Consider the following 22,274-nt stretch of genomic DNA (forward strand, 5'->3'; position numbering starts at 1 on the left):
GATTTCATTTTCCCTGGAAAAAAAGCATCGCTGCGTGGGCAGTGAAAGTAATTTTTTTTCTTTCTCTTTGGAGAGAAGCTCGGCTGTAAAACGGCGATGACGGACGGTGTCGCCGGGCTCCCCGAGGGAGCCATGCTGGTGGGCACCGCTGGGGTGGCGGCCGGGGTCTGCGGGGAGGGAGAGGAGAGAAGATGCGCTTTGAGAGAAACTGCACCTTGTTTTGCCCGCCTCACGCCGAGGGTGCGGTAACAGGGCAAACTGGAGTGGAGTCAGCCAGCAGAATGGAGGTAGGACTTAGGCAACGTCAGTACGGAGAGAGCAGGTGCTCCTCTGCCCTACCTGTCCCGTGAGTTGCACCACCAAGGTATGGTGGCTGCAGATGTGAAAATCCACCATCCCTGCAGCTGGAGCTGTTCATCTTCTCATTGTCTCCCCAGGCTGCATCATCCTGGAGGCTAACTCAAGAAGGCAATTCTCACAGGCTCACTGTGCCACAGTGTCTTTTTGTAGGAGCCCTTCTCAAGCACAGAAAGATTCCTCCTAGGATGGCTGTGGCACTCTTTTCAGGCACCCTTCCTAGGAGCCTCTGCTCTCAGGAGGTGGCATCTTCCCCCTGGAACTCCATGCGGTAGATAAATAGTGCTAAAGGGTGTGTTTCTGCTAGTTAGTTGGCCAGTGCACAGCCTTGCCTGCATTTGCATTCATGCTGCTTCTCCTGCCGAGGCTGAGGCAACGACCATCGAGATGTTCCCTCTGATGGTGTTGACTGCTGAACGCCAGCTGCTGACACTGACATTTAATATCTGTATGTGAGGGAAAAAGAGGATTCCCTCACCCCTGAAGTGGTAAGAGCAAAGGAATCAGTTCCTTTGCACGGTACGGGCAGTGAGAAGCTCTCCCACTTCGATGTGTGAGGCTGAAGTAGTAGTGATGAGGGCCAGTAAGGCATAGATAGGGTTGGTAACATCTGTCCCTGGAGACCCAGGAAGACTCCCCCTACCATGTTAGGTAGACTTGACCCTCACTTTAAAGGCTGTACTTATCTTTGAGCAGAATCTTCCTTTTACTGAAAACTGGGCCTTACACATTGTAATTTTCCTTGAATTTGGAAATTCAAGACTCATGTCTCCTGTGCCACATTTCTACCAACACACTCAGGAGGCCATCTGCTTCTAAAGAGGTTGTGTTACCTAAAACTACCAAAAAAATAAACCTCACTTGTGAATTAAAGCTGACTTTTTCCTTGTGAAAGATTTGAAAGGTATGCAGAATCCTTACATACTGGGTTATTGTTGAAAGAGCATGTCACAATTTTAATTAGAAACCAGTAGTTTGAAAGATTTAGAAGTGTAAATACCCAAAATCAGACTGAAGTTTGGCATATAATTTATAGCAGCATTGTATAATTCTCATTGTGCAGAAAAGGGCTTCATAGGTGAGGACAGGGGAAGTTAGTTTTCAGTACATGTGTATGAAGTCCTGTAGTTCATAATTATGCATACAGCTGTAGTTTGCCAAGGTAATTTGTAACTAAAGCAAGTTTTTCAGTAAAGCATAACCCAGTGACCCAGTACTGTCCCCATGGTTAGTATCTATTACTTTTAAAGCCCCTTTATAGTGGTTTTATCAAATTATGGAATGGTAAAAGGGAGTTTGCTCCTCCACTTCAGTAAACAGATGAAGTGCTGAGCAGGGGATCTAATTACCTTTATTGTTCTCATAGAGCATAACCATCTCATAAATACTGGGATAAATCCCACTGTTTTACTCAGATCTTGTTTCAGTCTCACTGAATAACATTGGCTTGGCTACGGTAGAGAGGACTTGGCTCTTTATGAGTGATGATAATGTTATCCGGCCACAGTATTTAACTTGATGACCTATTACAGCAATGAATTCTATAGTCAGGACATGTGTTACATAAAAGTATTTTTTTTTTAATTTGTTCTAAATTTATTGCTGCCTGGTTTTATTATTGTTCTCTCTTTCTAGGATAAGAAGTCAAAAGGAGAGCTAAATGACTTTTTATGCTGACCTTCTTAAACTATTGTCTCAACCAAAATGCCTTAACCAAAGTTTTTTGGCTGTTTTCATCTTTTAGTTTAGTGGCCTTCATTTTGCTGTCACACTTGTATGAGTCAGGCCTTTTATGTAAAGCGTATGGGACAGGCTTCTGCAGAGACACCGAACTACAGAATTATGTATTAACTCATCTTTTAGAGTGACTCTGATCGCTATAGCACATTGAAAATTACTGTGTTTAATAATATATCTAAATATGCATATTGTTGTTTGGAAAGTCTCAATTTATTAAGTGGTAAATGTAAAAGTAAGTACACGGTAAAATTCAATATTGAAAGGAAAATAAAAAGAACAGGATTGAGTTTGCAACTGAAGTGCAAGACAGAAGCCAACAGTATAGATCATATATCTGCTTAAATATCCATTCTCTGAGCATCCACGGATATGGATGGACAACTCCAGCAAATAAATTTGAGCATACACACCTCCCGGATCAGCACCTCAGACTGCATGCTCAGAGAAGATACTGCTTTTCTGTCATGGTACATTGTCAAAAAAAACCCTCCCTGGAGTTCAGCTGGGAGTCATAGCTGCTACAGCAATACAGATGGAAAATAAGATTAGTAAATCATTCAAGTCAGTCTAATAATGTGCTTTTTGTGTCTATTTGATCAATAGGACAACTTCTGAAGTAGAGCACTGCTCATCCTGAACAAAAGTGGCAGTTAGATCCAGGTTCTAACACTGGGAGGTTGAATGGGCATTTGCTTTATGTGTATGAAGCCAGACTCTACAGTAAGTACCAGTGATGAGTTACAAGTATGACTGTGGGTTCCCCAGAAACTTCACGGACTTTTTGCCAGGATCTCTAGAAAACATACAAGATGCTTAGAAATGACAGCTTGAAATCCTGCCCTGAAGTTAGGAAAAGGAATTTAGCTCTCAAAAGATGTTGTTTCTGGTGCTGGATATTAAAGCCGATTCTTTGGATGGAAGGGAGATGAAAACAAGTGGAGGCAAATTAACAGGAACTAAAACTGAAATCTAATAAAAACAATTGGAGTAAAAAAAAAGAATCAACAAGCAAACAAAGTGAAAAAAGCTAATACTTTCTTCAAGTTAATAAAACTCGTTTGTCTTTTGATAGCAAATAAACTCTTGATTTTTACAAAGGAGGCTCTATTTGATAAGAATTGAGCTTTTCCATTGGTATTAGCTCACACTACAAATATCTGCTTTGGATGCCATATCTGCATTACTAGAGTATTTTATTCCACAGCCTGAGCCAACATATAAAACAAGTTGCTGCTCTCCTTGAGTTAAGACACTCGTTCGTCCCTTTTCTGATAGGGCTGCCATCTGTCCTCTGTTCCTCAGAGCCTTTTTGCCTTCAGAGTGGTGTCTGAGCTGATGCCTCATCAGTGCAAGGATTGCTGTCCCTGCCAGGGCTAGCGTCTTCCAAGGGAAAGGGGGAATAACGCGGAGTGGGAGGGAAATAACAAATCACCTTGATGCCAGGGAGCCATGGGCTAGCAAAGGAGGAAGAGGAAGGTTCATGATCAGAGGTGCAGTAAGGTAGTAAGCCCCTGGAGAGGGTAGAGACTGGTCAGATTAGGAAAGTTCAGAGGAGCAAAGGGGCTTAGATGGAATCGGAGACCCAAGCTGATTTAGACTGGGGGCCGGTCCCTGGCACTGGAGCAGTGGGGAGGTGTGAAGGCCTGGGGGTGGGATGGGAAGAAGCTCCCTCCCAGCTGAGAAGAGCAGGCCTGTGCCTTGTGGGGGTTGTGTGGCCCACCACCCCACTGGCAGCTGGCCACTACTCGCTTCGTGTCCATGGGCAGCCTCTGCCCATGCAACAGAGGCCAGAAAGGCAATAACCCTCCATCGACTTAAGGCCTACATTGCTGTTCCCTCATTTCTCACCATTTACCTTCAACCTCCTTGAAAGCACAAGTCTTTTAAAGCAGTGTTTCAAATGCAAATATCCTGCTCCTAAAGTATATGCCTTACATCCCCAATAGTTTATTTTGACATAAATGGGGGTGGGGGGTGTTGTGCAATTGATATTGTTTTGTATAACCAGAAATAGAAATCATAATCTCCCAAAGATGTTTAATAATTTAAAGTATTCAGAACTCAATTAAGGCTATTAAGAGATTAGAAGTTAGATTAAAGGTGGCTAATTGGTAAAAATTCAAGGACTTCAAACACCTTTTGTAATACAAAGGCTCTTAAAAAATGAACAGGCTGAGAATTTCCTCAGGAAATTCCTATCATTTTAATGAGGTTTCTTCATTTAAAACAAAAAATAATAAACCACTCCATACACAGTTTGAGTCCCACTGCTTCTCTCAGACAGTGGACTCAAGCAATTGCCTGCTGAGACCTCCTCCTTCCCCAGGTTTTGGGGGACATGCAAAGGTTTAATAAGTTTTGACAATCAGAAGGGACCACCCCAACCATCTGACGTGTTCTCCTGCATTGATGGCTGCCAAAGAATTTCTTCCAACCTCTTGCATGGTGGTGGGAATTATCTTTTTGATCATATTGTATCTGATTGTATCTGTTTCTCTGATCATATTGTATCATAGTGTATCAGCTCAAATTGTATCTGTTTCTCAGTTCCTTCAATAGGGAGTCAAGTGGCAGGTTCCTTTTACTACTGAAAATAAGAATCCCTGGCAATGTGGTGGGCTCTTGTCTTTCTGCATCTCATGGTTTCTCCCATCTGAGGGTCTGGGTGAAGCTTCACAGCAACGGGAAAGAGTGATGCTGCCACGAGGAAGGTGCGAGCCAGTGGCAGAGGGATAATGGGTATGTCCAGGCATTTGCAAAGGGCTTTCCAGGAGCATTAGCCACCCTGTTGGAGGTGTGTGGGGAGCTGCCATCTCAAAAGAACAGTTTTCTGTTCCTTCACGAAAATAAATACACAGGTGGTATTATGTGGGCCTTCTCATTTTCTTTTTGTCAGGCACAAGTTCAAGGAGGCTGTTTGTTTGTTCAGCTATCGTGCTAGGCTAGGGCTGCATCTATGCTACTGCAACACAAATGCCCTGCTCAAAACAATGAGAAACCCAAGGGAAGTGTGCTTCTGTGCTAAAATTATTAGAAAAAGATTATAAAAGAAAACAGCTACTAATTATTAACATCAGGTTCCCACTCATTATTAGCATCACAAATGTAAAATGGCTGCCAACAAGACTCAGCTTGGAAATCTCATTAGAAAGAAATGTCACAGTTTATTCCTGGTTATAAATGCTGTTTTATTACCTTTGGAATGGTTGGCTGGTTTGGCTAAATGCAATGGGTGGCTCCCCTTGAGGTGCATATTTTTACTGATGAATTCATATTAGCAGAAGAATAATAAATATCTGATCATTTTCTAAGCAATCCTGAAAATATTTAATATTACCAAAGAATGTAGTCATCTAAATTGCACACTGGAGTACAAAAGAAAAAGAATAATGATATGGTAATATAAAAAGGGCAGAACCATAATGAGGAGGACATTTGTCAGTATATGCAGAAAAGCACAATCTGTCTCCCTGGTAATTTGGTAGAGTACAGAAAGTATTACATGCCATATTACAAGTATTACATTTTATTTCTGACTTCAGGAATCATTGCCATATGTTCAAAGTCAGACATGACCTCTTAAATATAGCATGTTCTTTGTTCGTGCTGTGCGGGCTTCATCCTGCTTGGACAGTATTTACTGTGAATAAATTAGAGAGAGTATAAATCTTCCAGTGCCAGAAGACTTCATACAAGCCAGCTTTTGTGGATGAAGTGGACAAGAGTAATTTGGCTCCTATTGACCCAGGAAACTTGACGGGTTTGCTTTATTTCTCATATCGAATAACTTGCTCTAAAAACTACTGTTATGTAAATAGTCCCAAATTTCAAGAAGCATTTATTACTTTCAAACATATTTTACACCAAAAGGAAAAAAGAAATATTTTCAAATATTCCTGCTGTAAAGCAACCTATTGATGTTACAATTGAATATGCCCTGATGTGCCCCAATATTGCTATGATTAGAAGTTATTTGAGATTTCATACTTTTACATGAAGCTTCATGTTTACAGCTTGAAAAATTTGTGACCTAAGGTTGTCTCCCATAAATTATCCTTCCTGGACTCCAAATTCTTCCTGGAGCAGTGTTTGGACTGTGCATAGACCTAAAGGTCTATCCATATGGTGTCACGTTGAAATCAAAGGGAATTTGGGGAGTCTAATGGCCAGGGTTTGGACTTTTCTATACCATCACCTCCATAATGTTCTTTTTTGTACTGCTATTTACAGTCAGACCTGGTTAAGGCATAAGAAACAATAATAAGGTAAAGGAATATTATTATGAAAGGGAAGTATGAGGAATGTTTCTGCAAACTTTTCTAGTATTAAAGAATTGTAATAATGAAAGAAAAGTATTAGTATAGAAAGGAATGATGGGTCAAGGTGAAAAGGTGGCATTATGAAAGGAGTGACAGGGAATATACTACAGGAAACAATGCAATAATCAGAAAAAAATATTACAAGAAATTGTGAAAAACAAAGAGTGAGAGAGGCAATGAAAGCAAATATACGTATGGATCAGTCTGTAGGTACAGTTTGAATTAAGGATGGGGAAGAGTGAGAAAGAGTGAAGTCAGGTGATATGTCAGAGTATTGAAATTGAGAGGAAATTAATAAGAAAATTTGAATATATTGTCATGAGATCCAAAACATTGGCAGGTTTTACAAGAGAAAGATTTTAAATAGGCAGGTAGATTGGACAGGGTGGATTTGAAATACCTAAAGTGACTCAGCAGGAATTCAGCCACAGAGAAGGAGTCAAAACAACTTTAATTAATCAGAGAAGAAAGCAAGCTTCTCCCAAAACAAGTCCAGATCAAGTGCTCAACAAAACCTTTTTTGTTGTTATTTTTTTTGTTCCTTGGTGTACTAGAGCTAATGAACTGAGCTCTGCTGAATTAAATGTGCTTAACTCATTCTCTAGCCCTAGTCTCAGCTATTACAGACTGGCTTATGTTCATAGCATTAAATAGCCTTTATCTCCAAAACCAGGTGGCTGTACCCAGTCTGCATATTTTGAATGGTTCCTGGCCATGCTGACACCCAAACAGTGCTTGGGATTTGTTTGGAAGTTGTTAGCTGTGCTGGGCAACCTTTGAGCAGTTTGGTAACACAAGCATTCCCATGCCTGGAAATATTCCAAGACCTTGATAGGTTTACTCCTAGGGACTTAAGGATGAAGCCTACATCCATACACAGGCTCTGGCATGGCTTTCCATGTCTAGGTTCATGCTCTGCTATACTCTATCTTGAATGTCAACATCAGGCTAGAACAGGCAGCATCCAGCAGGAGAAGCCAGGGCTGGACAGGATGCTGGACAGACTCCAGCTGGTCTATCAATCCCTATACTTTGGCAACCAACAATCAAGGATGTCCTGCAGGTGTTTAAATCTCAAAGGAGAACCCTGGGGTTCTCTGGAGGTGACCTGGGGATATAATCTAAGCACTGTCTCGAAACAGTTTAAAATCAACTGGAAGTATCACAACAGCTCACTTTCCCACAACATACCCCTCCACACCTGTGCTTGGAAAAGGAGTAGAATGAGGACAAATAGGCAATAGCACACTACAGATAAAGCCATTTTCTCTCATTTCTTAGTTCCCTCTGTCTTCACAGCCTCAAAGTCCTCCAAGAAAGTTGGCCATCCTCCTACCCAGACAGTGCTGCTCCAGCCCTCCAGCATGAGTGCTGCTCCAGTCCTGAGATCTCCTGAAGCTTTTGTTTCTGTGATTATCAAAGGATGAGCAGTGGGAAGTCAGAAGATAGGAGCCACAGGTTGAAAACTTTGGCAAAGTTCTCAATCGTTGCTTGAATAATTGCTCAGCAGGAACGCTTACCATGGTCTCAGCTCAGGTTCCTCTAACCATCCCAATTTTAAAAACTCTATTAATCCCAATAACAGCTGGGCATCACACCTGTCTAATCTAATCTTCCAAGACATTTCCATTATGCTCTTCTCTGTAGTATTCTGAGTGTTTTAGAGAATTAAATGTCTACTACATAGTCTAATTAATATTGATCTTTGGTTCTCTTCTTGCTCAACATGGGCAGGAGGAAATAGCACATAATTCATCTAGTTTAACTACTATTATTTAAGTTATTACAATGGGGAAGCAATGACAGGGAGGACTCTTGCATTTTAGCCAGAGAGCATTGATAATTTTGATTCTTCCAGTCTCTTGAAGGAGTGAGTTCCAGAGAGAACTCTCCTCTCGTGATGTTGAACAACATGGAGAATACTGCACTAGCATACCCAGATTTGTTCAAGTCGCTTTTCAGCAGCAGATCTGTAGCATAGATGCATGTTAATGTTTGCACTAATGCTGCATATGTGTTTGCATACCCAAAATGGAACTGCATCCAATTTAAGACCTGCCTTGCATCTGTGCACAAGTTTGTATGAGAGTTTGCATAATGTATTACACTGATATGAATTTCTATTGTGCAAATGTGGCCATATGGCTTTTGAGAAATAAGTCATCTTGCAAATAATCTGGAATGAGTCTGTTGGGACTGATGAAGGTCAGGTCAGAATCTGAAGGCATCACAATGATTTATTTGTACACTTTCCCTTTCTTTGCAGGTCAGCTTCTGCCTCTTTAACCAGCGTAAATTTTACATTTTTCTCTCCAGAACTGAGGTTACTTCTCAGTTGACTGGATTGCATCTCTCCACTCTGGAAGTCAGCAATGTTCTGAACCAAGTCAGCATATGGCAGCCATGGATTGAGTCTCCTACAATCCCCAAATGAAAAATACTGTACTGTCACTCGTGACTAATGGAAAACGAATAGCAATGAAAAGTCCATGATGATTCCACAGCTAAAAACCCTCCCAAAACCCCTAGGTTAAGGCAACATTTTGGGACCATGTGCAGTCTACTTACAGAAGCTCTATGGCCACCTGATCTGATCATTTGGCACGGGTGGCACGATGTGCCAGACAGTGATGCTGGGAGGGACAAAAGCCTTTGTAGTCCTTGCTTTTCCTCTAAAACCCTCTTGTTTTATATCCACCCACTACATGTCACCTTCACACTGGAGGTACTTAGACCCAGCCTGCAGCTGTAGCAGGAGAGCAGCTACACTTGGGTGTCAAACCAAGAAGAGAAAAGCTGCTTGTGTAATTTCACGGGCCAAGTCTATAGAGAAGGAAGCAAAAGTGCTTCTCCAGCCTTCAGAGATAATTTTAGGATGGCTTGGGTGGTCATTATGGCCTGAACGACAAGAAGCATCTTTGTTTTCATGAAAGAGGCCTAGCAGCTAGCAGCAGCAGTATTTGCTAAGCAAGATCATGAAATGTGCATGATACCAAAAGTATGGGCTTTGCTCATAGTTCATATGGAAAGGAAATGTACTCCCTGCTGGCAGTGCTAGCAGTGAATCTAAGATGAACCAATCTAAGATTGGTATTTGGAAAATTACCAATCACCTGGTTTTTTCCTTTCAGTCCAGGAGAGAAAAAGTAACAGCCCAACACAGGAAAGTGCTGAGCAGGTTTTACATCTGACATGTCCTGCACTCTACAGCAAGTTCCCATCACCATCTCTGGTGCATACAGGTTAAATTAGTCACAAATGTATAAAGCAACATGGATGAATCTCGTTTTCCATGGCACCTGTCTTATTGTTAGTGCAAGAAATCTTATAGCTGCCAATAATCATGGAGAAAGTCAATGGGTTACACAGTGATCATTTACTGGAGCAGGAAATGAGTCAGTACCTGAAAGATAAAACCTTACTGTTTAATATGCATGTATTTGAAGGATATAAAAATCTTAGGAATGAATTTTATTTGGGGCACTTTATGTGGGCTTGCATACTGTACTGGAAATACAATTACTATGCAAGTGTACACAGTAACCTTGGGATGAATTTGAGGTATAGGTGGTGGCATCATTCTTGGTTTGAGATCATGAAAATTATTTTGACCCACTAATCCAATGTTACTGTGAGAAGCTAGAGTTGATGTCACCTTTTAACTTGGAGAGAGTTTTTCAAACAACATGCAATAAAATGTATTTTCTGGATTTATTTTTTTTCAGCACAGTCATATGTATAAATTCAAGGCATTGGATATGATTAAGTAGTTCTGATCTCTGTAACCATTATCTGACATCTGCTCAGCCCTGTGTTAACCACTTAGACAGGTCTCTTTTGTTCATCCTACCTCATACGTGTCACCTTTGAGATGAAGAACTGAAGAGATAATTGGATGAAACCAGTGGAGAGCGGGGCTGAGTGCCTCCCCACCACAGACTGTGATATAGCTGCCAGTTCAAAGGAGTAGGCAAGTTTCCTCCGCATCACCCTCCTGCTCTTGTTTTCTAAGAGGTCCTTTTCCTCTGCACTGTTAATCTCTCTGACCAGCAATGCAGGCCTGCTTCCAAAGCCTTTTGTGTTAGCACTCGTTCTAGAGGGTCTAATTTTCCTCTGGTTAAACCCAATTAACTCCAGAATAACTCCATTAACTTCACCAAACAAGTGACTATTAAGTGTATGGAAGAGAGAATTCAGTGTATAGCACTGCTTTCCCCAGAACACCCTTGCACGTGAGGAGAGAGCAGGAACCTTGTTGTTCATCATTGCCTATTAATGTGGAGTGTCTGGAGGTTTGTTTTAGTCTCTTCTTTGTGACAAGTGAGTCAAAGAGAAGAGTAATGGGGTTTTCTCATGTTTTGGAAAGTTGTTTCATTTTTCAATTTTGTTACTTTGTCATCATGACCTTTCTGCCCAGAAAAAGATATATAGTACTAGGATAAATTGTTCTGCTCTTTTTCTCCTAAAAGTCAATTAGTTTTTTTCGTCATAATGCCTCAGAAGTCTCTGTCAGTCACATAAGCTCTTTCTAAAGTAACAACTGCAACAGGAAAACACATATCCAAACACTGCCCAAATGCAGTCATGCAGCCACAAGACTGCATATTATTCTTTTATCTTGTTTCCAGAGAATAAAGAAAGGAAAGACAACACTTATGGTGAGAAAACACTGGAGTTTTTCAAAAGTTAGTTTGCCACTGATAATAATCCAGTGTGTGCACTGCTCGCACTTTGAATAAAGCTTAAAAATATCTCAAACTACTTACCCTTAATATATGAAAAGTCAAGTGTGTTATAATTGGTAGTCAAGTGACTACTTAGAGGAGCTCAAAGCATCAGAGAAATTATGTCAGACTGTAAAAAAGGATTGTGTACATTTACACCCAATTCAAGCCACTCATGGTAGTACAGAAGTGTTAAAAATTGCATGAAATTAGCATTTGTCAATCATATATTCAACAGGAATTTCATACTGGGAGAAGGTTAATTTTTTTAAATGCTATGTTGGGGAAGTATTGACCAGTAAATTAACGTTCCCATACTCCAGAAGTGTTTTTTCTTAAATACATACCCAAATTTATGCAACAAATCTTTTAATGTGAAATTTGAATGCGGACGATGTATTGTTTATGTTTCTGCCACAGAATGGAGTAGGCCAACTCATTTAATTGTTTCCAGTCTTTATTGCTTCATGGTGTTTGTATGGGTAATTCCATTAATTCACACCAGCTCTCGAGAAGCGCATCAATATCTTGAGCAAGCTGAAGTTTTCCTGCACACACACACATGCACCTACTTGGGATTAGCCTTTTAAAAGCTTTTTCACTCCATTTGTCCTGGTGCTTGACATAACCACCTGTCACTGCCTTCATATTTATATAGCATCTCTCAGTCAGGGGTTTCAAGCAGTATGTGTATCAATACAAGAAAATGTGCAATATTCCTCTGAAATATTTATAATCCTCTTCTTGTGGAGGTGGAAAATATGACACACAAAGGGTGAGAAACCTGTGGGGCATGCACAGCTCGAAGACCCAGAGTCCTGGCTCCCAGCCTCGTAACCTCAAGGCTCTTTTTTCCTTTGGGGCATTTCAGAAAGAAAGCCCATGACTCCTAGAGATGTTCCCGAAGGACTGTCCCACAGCACTCCTGAGATCTGGTACAATGAGAAACCCAACAAAACACTGGCATCTGCAGGAGAATACCCCAATGTACTGGTGGACAGACAGGGTAAGAGAGGGGGAGAGGCTGGTGCCACTGGCATGCTCAGGGCAGAAAGGCTCTGAAGGGCAGGATTTGGGACCCTGTCAGAGACTGAAATGGTTGATGATTTATGCATTCTAGGAGACTTTTGCAGGCTTTTGACTATTGACACATAGGTGTGAAGTCCTGAAAAGGCAACAACTGACCTTGGGCTATTGACACATCTGATGGGCAATTAGGAGGTGTGAAGTCCTGAAAAGGCGGGAAGAGCCGAGCTTGCGGGCTTTTGACTGTTACACTGTACCTCTGATAGCCCATGAGAGCCCATCCCCCCCGCCAGTCGGGAAAAGGGCGGGAACCAGGGCAGACACGGCAGCTCTTGCGCGGGGCCCAGGGAGAGGTTGGAGGCTCGAGGCATGGCCCGTGACACTGACCACGGATATGATAATTCATAACTTCTTGGAGTGTGGGGGCTTCCCTCCTTCACCCCCAGCAGATCAAGGCCACCACTTCAACCGACAGACATGGAAGCTGCAACTATCAAGTTTCATCGCTGGACCCCGTGGGCGGTGACTATGGACATCTATCCACTCTCAGCTTTTCTTTCCCTTACTCTCCCTTGCTCTTATCCTGCCTTTCTCTCCCCTATGCATTTTTCTCCTCCCCAGAAAGGTTATGACAGCACCCAAAAGTGTTAGCTTACCTATTGATTATGACAGCACCCAAAAATGCTAACTTACCTGTTGATACAAAACTGTTAAAATAAATCTTATATATTTTTTTCATACACCGATTATTTAGTGTCGTTTCGCTTTAATCCACCCCAAAGGAATTTTTGATAAAACCTGGGTTACCCCCCCCCCCTCTTTTCCTGGGGCGGGTCGTAACATTTGCAACCCACCCCTCCTGTGTGGGGGGCTGTGAACTGTCCAGCCGTATCACTGACTGACTGACTGGTGTCTGTAGCTGTGTTCTCTCTGCAGCCGGGCTGCTCCATGGGCCTGCTGCCCCCACAATGGCTCTTGTGCTGTAAGGGGAACCAGGAGTCAGGAGGGAGGTGCATAGCATTGTCTCTACTCAGGGTGAAATTCAGATGTAGACACTTAGGGCCCCCCTAACGTTTTGGTTCCCTCGAAGATTAAGTGTATGCATTTGACCAATATCAGTTAAAGTATGCAGCAGGTACACATTAGGTAGCTGGTAAGTATGTTTTCAAGTAGTCTTAGGTTTTGTGAGTTTTCCAGATCCACAGAAATGTAAAGAAGTCTAAAAATACCGAAGTAAGATATGCAACATTTTTGAACTCCCAAGTCCTTACTTTTTTTAAATGTTTGATCTCATGGGAAGTATTTTTAACTCTTGATACTCTGTCTCAGCTGCCTCCTCTTTTCTATGTTTTTGCCTTCTCTCACAAGCTCTTGGTTATAAAATGCTCCAAAAGTGGGTGCTTGCTTTCTTGAATAAGTTCTCTGCATATTTGTGTTTCCTTAGAAGTTGAATTTGAGGTCACCAACAAAATCTTGGCAGAGTTTAAGATGTTTTACGTGTTAATGTTAAATAATCTAAACTTACTACAAGATACAAGGTTTACTATTAAAATTTAGGGGATTATTTAGCAAAAGTGAAGCCACTCAGTGCTTTTATTGGCATAATTCTAGTATTCTATAATTCTTCGTGGAATTCTAATATTCTAAAATTTTCTCAATATAATGCTAGAACTTCCAAAAAAATCAGATTTTCTCATCAAAGATCTATTTTCACAGGGAACCTAAAGTCCAGTTACAGAGTTATGAAGATGTATTATAGCAACAGTATCCATGGAGCTTTGACTTTTTCATCCAAAGTAGGCAGTTTTGGATTTTTTCCCCTCTAGGTTACACAGTAAATGTAAAACTTCCTTAAAAACAATGAAAATAAGAGGCTGTCCATCAACCAGAGTCATATAGAGGTATAGATTTTATCATTCACCTCTAAATTTTTTACTGAGCAATCACTCATAGATACTCTGAAATCACTGCTGTACGAGTTGGCTGCTGACATCCAGAATGGACAGGCATCACTGGTGATGACACTGAATATTGTCTCTACCCCTGCTGTTCTCACCTGCAACCACATAATCTCACAGTGGGGCATCAGCCTCACAGCCAACCCTTCCACTGCCTCCATGTCTCAAAGCCCAGGTGTCTGTAAACAGGGTCAGCAGTGGTGGTGGTTGGGATCAGTCAGGGCAGGCAGGCAGTGATGGCCTGAGCTGAGCCACAGAGTGGATGCCTGCATAAACAGCTACTAGTAATAGCCTTTGAACAGGCTGCTCCTGGGCAATTCAAATTAACATCTATATAGGAAGAAGGAGGATGCCTGGCTATGGCCTTGGAAGTGGTTTGTGTGATGCCAGCGCACTCCTGCCATAAGTGGGGAACCATGGCTGATGTCAGTCTGCACCAAAATAGGTCAAGGCAGGATTGCCTTTGTGCTCCACAGAACAAGACCTGCAACGAGTGAATTATTTAGTAGTGATGCACACCTTCTGAATATTCTTGCCCTATTTAGGAGCACACAAATGAAATATTTGTTATGAGAGTTTTGTCCTCAAATACATGCCAGACAGTTTGGGCAATAGGTTCGTACCTCACCTATGAATCAGTTTGTGTTTCTTGCTGTTCTGTTTGTTTTTTTTTTCTTTTTACTTCCCATATTTTTAATTGATAAGAAATACGATGCAATGCAAAACATTAAAATTAAATCAGAGAGAGTATATCAAGAAGTATTTCTCCCCTGAATGTTGAAGGACATTTTGTAGGTAAGGTGCAACAGAACAACTTGTAGCTTGTCTTCTTGAGGAGTTTGGTAGAGATGAGGACCAGAAGGCATCACTCTTACTAAGGCTTGACAGCAACTTTAGTCTACCATGGTCTTTTGGGATGTATATTGCCATTACTGCATATTTTTCATATAAGAGAAAGAAGTGGGTTCAGTGCCCTTGGGACAAATTCAGAAAAAGTGCATAGTAGAGGGCTGGATTTCTTTGGACATTTTCAATTGGATCCTTTTCTGTCTTTGGGAGTTCAGCTTATTAAAACACATGCAAATGTGGGGGAAAATGCCCATTAGAAGGGCTCCACATGGCTGAAGTGCAGCTGGTGTGGAGCAGACTGCTATGCCTGCTTGCATACTTTGTAAGTAGGAGCAATAATTTCTTTTAATGGCAAGTTTGGGTGTGGAGACTTGGAAAAGTTATGGATAATTGAGTGGTGAAGTTAACAAGCATAAGTTCAAGCACATTAAACTCCTGGGACATGTGTTTTCACTCAAAATAAAGAGGCTGGTGTTTGCAGCAATTTAAACAGAATTAAGCTACAGAAAATGAAAGCAATTTTATTCCTGCATAAGAGCACCCATATGGTGTTTATCAACCTGCAGGTTAGGCATTCTTACATTCCACCTTCATATGGTTAACTCTCCTGTATGCCTTCATAATAGGCATGGTCTATGACTTTTCAGTTAGTTCAGGAAGCCTAAAGTATGCTACTTTTACAAATACTATTACTTTTTTGTAAATTAATATGAAACCCATCACTAGCTGTAATTGCAATAAAATTGTTGTAATAGTTGCTTAACAAATACACAAGATTAATACTTCTGCTTTCAGAGCAAAAAAAGTGCCATAGTATGCCAGGACTAGCTCTCCAACAGAAATGAACTTTTCTTTGTTGGTGAATTAGTAATTTTTTTCTTCCCAGACTGTACTTCATCAGGTACATCCATCCTGTCAAATAACAACTCCCCAGTTCCTTTCCAGTTTCTGTCCTCTAATCATCCATGTTAGTCCAGTCTCAGTCTCATTTGGCATGAACCTACTAGATCTCCCCCAGCCAAAAACTGTGCATACAAACAAAAAGTGTACATACTTCTGAGGACACTTGGCTTCAGGGCACCCTCCAAGATGTCAGTGTGGGACAGGATTTATCTGCCTCTGCCTCATACAGTGTCTCTCAGCAGACAGTGGAGGGCATTGGTGTGTTCAGCACAGAGGGAGACCTTTGGAGCTGGGGTTAGGTCCAACACACTATACACATTTTGTATTTTTCTTTGGACTAACTCTAATGTTAGGAATTCATTAAATATGTTCCTGTGTGCCAAATGCCATGCTCTCTATCCCCCCCTTCTCTCTTTTCTATTTAAAGTTAGACACCAACTTCGGCTTTCATTTCATCTCATTGAAGGTACATCTACAGTCTTGTGTCTATCACAGTTGAAGTGAATTTCTCAATTGCCCCAATCTACTGTGCTATGACTCTTGTTGGAGTCAGGTCTGTGAGCACAAAAACTGGATTCCTTTAGACAAAAATATACCAGAAGACAAGCTCCAGTGGCACAACTAATGGCCTCCAGCTCCAGGTGAGTTTGAAGACCAGGGACCAGATCAGAGATGCTTGGAGCTAATGAAACTTATAAATGCCTATGTCCACTTCCAGATATAAACTTTGGATTTGGTACCAGGTATTGCACCTTTTGAAATCCTTAACTTCTTGCTACTGTCAAGTCATTTTGTAGGCATGACTGGACACCAAGAGAAATCGTGTGGCCCCAAGGTGCACATGGTGCTTTGATTTGCAGTGTCTGCATTTGGTCACACTGCAATCCAAGGGCTAGCCTTGATTACATTGGTTTTAAGGGACAGCAACAGCAAGGAAGGAAAAAATGCACATTCAGGAAACAGAAAAACAGAACTAAAATACTACCTGTGTGTCTGCCTGTGTTTATATGCACATGTGTGTGAGCAATCTGGTTGAGTGAAAGGTGTCCCTGCCCATGACAGGGGATTGGAACTAGATGATCTTTAAGGTCCCTTCCAACCCAATCCATTCTAGGATTCTGTGGTTCTATGATTCTATGATTCTATATGTGTGTGCATGTGCCCACTGGGATCACCTGCTCCACCTGGCTGCCGGCCGTACCTGGGGAGCCACAGCAGCCTCTCCTCTGTCAGTCTGCTGCCTGCAGCAGCTCTTAATGTTGCTCACTGCCTTCCCCTTGTGCACAAACACAGCCTGCATATATTTTCCTCCATTTAGTACTACACTGGCCTTTCTGCTGGCAGGAGGGTGGGAGCCATAATCTCTTCCAAGGCTGATGCAGTTGGTGTGGAGTGGATAGGCTGTCAAAAGTGCCAGCATCCTTCCCTGCAGGACCAAACGTGTCATCCCTGAGGTTTTCCATCTGGCAGGGAAGCAGCAGTCCTGAGGTTACTCCAGAGTTCTGCTCCCCTGTCTTGAATTACTTCATAAAATGAGCTTTCCAATCAGAGATTATGTTTTCCCACTATGTTAAGCTTACTGTTGCATTTAAAGATGATTTTAAAGCATTTAGCTCAGTGATGGGCATCATCCTGTGTCTAATGCAACAGATTCATAGTATATTTGTCAAAAATGAATGAGTGTTATGCTAATAAAATGTTATTAGAACAACTGTTTGCAAAGGTTTGAGTCTCTTATATGCTTATCATAGTACAGTTAATTAGGTTTTTTTAGATTATGAAAGCATTCATATGTTCATTTAAAAACAAAAAGGCAAGTAAAAAAAAGAAATTAAAATAATGATTTAAAATTCTAATTAATCATAGGGATCTGTTTTCCACTGAATGGCTCAGATGCTGGCATGGGGGGGTTTTATATTAGATGTGAAATGGTTATAACATAATTTATAGCTTTTAAAGAATTTAATTTCTTATAATTATCACAAAAAAGGTTTTAAAAAATTGAAAATTTTCACAGAAAATTGGAAGTTTGTAATGAAAAATCACTCAGACCTTAAGTCCATTATCTGACTTCAGCACTTGCTCTATAAAATTTGAAACTTAACAGATACAAAATGCAAAACAGTTCAATTCAAAACAAGCTTTTGAGTCACGCACAGCACATGATACTGTTCTATGGCCCCCTCATTAGACACAGGCAAGAAGTGACAAATATTTTGTGCCTCCACTACAGACTCTGAGAGAGATGCACCTTGCTTAACCTGAAGTAAGCAAACTTCTAGACATCTCAGCCTGAGCTGGTCACCTTCAAAGCCTGTTTAAGAGAAGTAGGCACTTCTAGAGGACAATTTATCTTAAAGATCTGTCTTAGAGGAAGCCCTCTGGAAATAATGGTGTCTGTCAGCAGACTGTAAAATGATCCAATAGTGAATAACTCAGACCCAGACATTTAATTTCTCAGAAAATCTAAGCTTGAGTAGATGAGTTCCATACTCTGTGAGAACAAACACAGAGGCTAATGTGACAAAGCAACAGAAGTAATGCTGGGCATGTGTGTGCTTGAGAAGAAGTCAGAAGAGCACTGCATGAAGCCACATATTTTGGGCATCTAAAATCACCAGTTATCTCAAGGGCAAGAAAAGAACTTTCCTTGGGTGTACGAAGAGTACCTAGTTTGAAGAGATCATCCATACTCTTGGTTTATAGACTTAATCTTTACATGATATAACTTGACTGAAATAGGCCAGCAATACACTAGCGATCTTCCTGATGTATTTCATATGGGAACTAAAATATTATGCTTATGGTCAACATTAGAAAGTGTCTGCATATATGTATACTCGTGTATACACATTTTAACCTGAAACTTAATTCAAAGTTGCTACTGCATATCACACAATCTAAAGGAAATTAATGAAAGATGTATAGGTATGCATACATACACAGCTGATTTTTTTTTTTGCTGTGGTACAGCTCTTCCAGTCATTCCAGTTAGTCATAACTCTAATAATGTTATTTCATTTTTCTTAACCACAGGTGCATGTGGTATGTTCCTCTTGGTTGGTTTTCTGTTTGTTTGTTTTTGTTGGTTGGGGCTTTTGTTGTTTGGGTTGGTTTTGGTTGTTTTTTTTTTTTCTTTTATGTATATAATCTGCTTTGTAGCATCAGCTGATCTAATGCACCTATATGTATCTCTGAACCACAGCTGGAAAATCCCACAGACAGAATCTTGTTGTTGCCATAATATATTCATGAGCTGTGTCCATGTTTTCACTTCCAGCAGTGCACAGGGGATGGTAGTGATGTCCCAACAGTGGACTCAAACTTGAGCAGATGGCAGTGATCCATTCTAATCTCCTCCTGAACTTCTTTGAGTAAAGAATTTGGTTTTGGGTGAAATTCCCTTGGGTGAAACATTGAGTAGGAATGAGTGGCAGAATTCTCACTGACTTCAGATGAAGCAAGATTTCACCCCTAGAATAACTTATTATCGTGCCAGACCTCAGGTTTTCAAGGAAGCCATATGCCCTAGAACCAGAACCTGAAATCAGGGCTCTGTCTTTCCCACAACCAAAAGGCAAAAACAGCTTACACCACCTGAAAATCTGATCTCTTTATGTCCTGTCAGTTTTGGCAAATGCCAGTGAATCGTCAACTGATGCCAGTTTTAAGTTAATAGTTTTGAGAGTGTTTAGTCTTTCATATTAAACTAACTAGGAAGAGACTCCATTTCAGTACTGCTAACAGGTAATATTTTTCTGACTTAAATCTAGTGAAGTTAGTTATTACACCCAATATCATGTTTTATGGGCAAAGTGGAAACAACATATATAAAGACAGGAATTTGTTGTTAGTATAATTGAAACCTTAGCAGTCTAATCCAAGAGTCATTATTACTCCAGATGCAACTATTACAGAAAAAACAAGACTATATCTATGCAGAAAAAGTTTCAGTTGTAGTAATAATAATAATACAGCTAAAACTGTGACATGCAAACTCCTTAGTTTCTACCCCTTCTCCTGGTGTAATGCTTCCTCTGCCCCAGCTCCTCTGGGTCTCAGTGCTGCTGCTTTTGCACAGGTGTTGGAGTCAGCAGGGTTATGAGTAGTTGTTGGCATCCATAGTCCTTCACCAGCAGGGATTTGATGTTCATATTGATGGTTTCCTCTTCCTCACTCTAGGATCTATTTAGGTTCATTTTTGAATGTTAGCTAACAAGCTCTTACACCTTTGCTCTTTCTTAATTGGTCTAAGCTCCACATGAGATCCAATTTTGCTAAATACAGAGGCATACATATACTAGAGACTATTTCTTTGTTTTACTTGCTTCCCCTAAAACCAGTTTTGTCCAGCTTCAGGTCTGCATTTCTTTATCTGACACTGGTGAGTTGTTTATAGCTCTAGGATCTCCAGAGACAAACCTATCTCCTATCACCCAGTGCTGGTACTGCCCCACACAGCACCCCCACCTGCACATCCAGAGCCATCGCTGTCTCACCAGGAGGGTATTTCTCCTACTGCATCACTACTGTGCAGTCACAAAACTACAGCAGCACCATACAGCAATAAGCAAAATAAATCAAAATAGCCACAGGCCCCTCGTCAGAAGGAAAACTGCAGTTACAGCCAAAGCAAGTTTAAGTGAAGCTGTGGGCAGGTCAGGCAGAGCAAGCTGGACAGGCTTCAGCACTGAGGTTTAGCAAAACCAACACAAAACCCATGGCCAGATAGTGACCACAGCAATCCTGTGTTGCAGGTCTGTGTGGGCATGCAGTTTGAGTTCTGCTGTTGAAGCAGGTTGCTAGCTCACTATACTGAATGAAGTACATGAAAATGAAATTTATGAAAGAAATTAATTTCTAACACATCTTGGAAAGAAAATTTTTTAGCATTACAGAAGCAAGGAGAAAGTTCTCCAGTGTCCACATAAATCTCAATAGAGGTGGGATGTTCATATCAAATTTATGGAAAGGTGTTGAGGATAGTTGTTGGAAGGATTTCATTTCTATAAGGATAGGAGTTAAGACTGAAATATCCCCTCTAATATTTGTTCACTAATCTTCCAAAGTTTTCATGCAGAAAATTTCTTCAAAGTATCTTTTTGCTTGATGGACTATAGCTATATTTATTTCTGTATGCTAGATACTGTAGATACAGATGATGTTAAAAAGACAAACTCTGTGTGGCTTTTCTTTTCTCAGGCTTCTTTTGCTTGCACCTTCAGACTTCTCCCTGAAGAATTACTTTGTTATTTATGCTGCTCCATTCACCAAGAATAAATCTGTATTTTTAAACTGATCTAAAACTAAGCTCATAAAAAACTTCACACTGATTTGTGTTTGTGGCAGAGGCAGTTCTCCATGCTTTTTAATGTATGTCTAACAGAGGCCTTTTACATGATTAAAAATCTTATTTAAGGAGTGGGGACACAGAGTCCATTTCTTCTGGTGCTAAGGATGCTCACCTTGAGCATGCAGAGTTCATTAGGTTAGTGGGAGGGGACTCTATCAATTCATGTTTGGTTTTGGGCTTTTTGCGTCCTCTGAAGCTGAGGCAATACCTGGGGGCAAGACCTCACTTCCCCTTCAGCATGAGGCCGGATTAAATCCCCACCATAAATCACTTCGGACCCAGGCTCCCAGATATGTCTGACTTCAGGCCTTGGAGTTTTGGCCAGAAATACAGAGTGGCATGGATCTCCCTTCAGGTAGGAGCCATGAACTTAATCAACCTGAACAGGTGTGAGCCTGGATAGGTGCCCCAACTTGCAGCACTCACTGACTGAGCTGCTCTGCAGGTACAGACAGATGTGATGTTATGAGTGATATGATACCCCCCCTTGCCAAGAGGTGCTGGGGAAAAAGCCCAGTGGTGGGTACCCCCCTGACTGGACCATGGGTGTCCAGGAGCTTCAGGACCATACTACTGCTCTTAAGTGTTTAACTTAATCTTATATCAGGTCCCTGAAGTCTTCCGTGGATGTAATTGTGAAGTGTGGTAATTCTGCTAAGTTAGAAAGCTAAAATTGTTAAAAGTGTTAGCTGAAAGGCCTGACTTCTAAAATAAGAATATTTCAAAAAGATTGTAGTTCCAGTGCTTTGTGGGGAAATACCTCTTCTATAAAGATCAGGAGAATATTTTTTATAGTGCCTGATATTTTTATGTTGAAATAATGGTAAATAATTATGTTCCCTTATTCTGCCCACCTCACCACCCCAGATGAAAATGGGAGTGAAAAGTAGGACTCTTTGCATAAATAGGAGCAATATTTTAAATCTTCAGATATGTTATTTTTCTATCATTAACAAGAAGAATATACTAAAAACATAAAATAGCAGTTAACTCTTTTTCTGTTAAGAAGTTAATTTTTTTCAGGTGGGAAGCAAGGAAAATTCTC

This window comes from Manacus vitellinus, unplaced genomic scaffold, assembly GCF_001715985.3.
Source record: "Manacus vitellinus isolate BGI_N305 unplaced genomic scaffold, ASM171598v3 scaffold_7_pilon, whole genome shotgun sequence".
NCBI classification, from domain to species: domain Eukaryota; kingdom Metazoa; phylum Chordata; class Aves; order Passeriformes; family Pipridae; genus Manacus; species Manacus vitellinus.